Source organism: Piliocolobus tephrosceles, unplaced genomic scaffold (assembly GCF_002776525.5).
Source record: "Piliocolobus tephrosceles isolate RC106 unplaced genomic scaffold, ASM277652v3 unscaffolded_29179, whole genome shotgun sequence".
NCBI lineage: Eukaryota > Metazoa > Chordata > Mammalia > Primates > Cercopithecidae > Piliocolobus > Piliocolobus tephrosceles.
The window spans coordinates 690-1,821 of NW_022312286.1; the positions used below are offsets into that span (position 1 = coordinate 690).

Below are 1,132 nucleotides of genomic sequence, written 5' to 3' on the forward strand. Positions count from 1 at the left end.
TATATATATATATATATATATATATATATATATATATATATATATATTTTTAGCGCTTCAAAAACAAAATAACAGAAATGGTGATATACTAGCTTTTGATCCTACTAGTAAAACGTAAATCCCCAACTAAACCGTTACTGATGAATGTTTTTTTTTTCTTTTTTTTTTTTTTAATATTAACAAAAGATATGGAAATATATGCATACATCTATGTGTAATTTACGTATTTTACTACATCCATCAATATGATTTTATAAAAAAGAGTGTACATTTATAAATTTTTTATTATTTGTTTAACAATAATTGGACAAACTATATATTGTGAATTTTTTTAAATTATTTGATTTTATTTTTAATACTGCATTTGTATATATATTTTTATATTATTTCGTTTATCAAATTAAACATTACAAGTAAGCAACTATGGAAAATATATATATATATATGAATAAAACACAAAAAAAAAAAAAAAAAAGTTATTTTTAAGTTAAGAAACAAATATTTATATGTATGTATGTATATACACATTTATATGCATAGTGTGATACTAAGCGGAAAAATATAATAATAACATATTTTGCTAGTAGTTAATCTAAAAAAACCTTTAAAAGAAAGTACAACACATGTAGTATGTTATAAAAATAAGTCAATTTATCACATATATACATACAATAATACTTATACATGTACAAAAATTAATAATAATAATAATAAAAGTTTTATTTACAAAAAGAAAATTATTTATAAACAAAATTTTAAGCATTCTTAATGTTGTGTAAAAAGAACCTATAAAGTACGGTGAATAAAGTATACTACAATTCCACTAAACTACTAAGGCTCCAAAAGTTTATAATGTTTTAAATATTATATTCTTTTATTACATAAAAAAATAAAAATAAATATAAATATTAAAAAAAAAAAAAAAAAAAAAAAAAAAAAGTGCTTTGGTTTGATACATTATATAAATGTATATATATACATATATATACATATATTAATATTTATTCAATTATAAAATTTTTTAAAAACAAACACATATAAAAAACACATCCATATTGACATATGCTTTCACTGTATGTATATTATATATATATATATAATATATAAAAAAAAAAAAAAAAAAAAAAAAAAA

The 1,132-nt window shown here is 16.7% G+C and overlaps 1 long non-coding RNA gene across 4 annotated transcripts in view; it reads left to right on the forward strand.

The window, feature by feature from the left end:
• Nucleotides 1–472, forward strand: part of LOC113222068 — a 1,161-nt gene extending 689 nt beyond the window's left edge. For 2 of the 4 annotated variants that reach the window (XR_003308208.1, XR_003308210.1), the window contains exon 3: nt 54–470. This is a non-coding gene — a long non-coding RNA (uncharacterized LOC113222068). Of the gene's footprint in view, nt 1–53 lie in introns of all 4 variants that reach the window. The other 2 variants (XR_003308211.2, XR_003308209.1) reach the window with 2 other exon arrangements.
• Nucleotides 473–1,132: the final 660 nt, after the last annotated feature.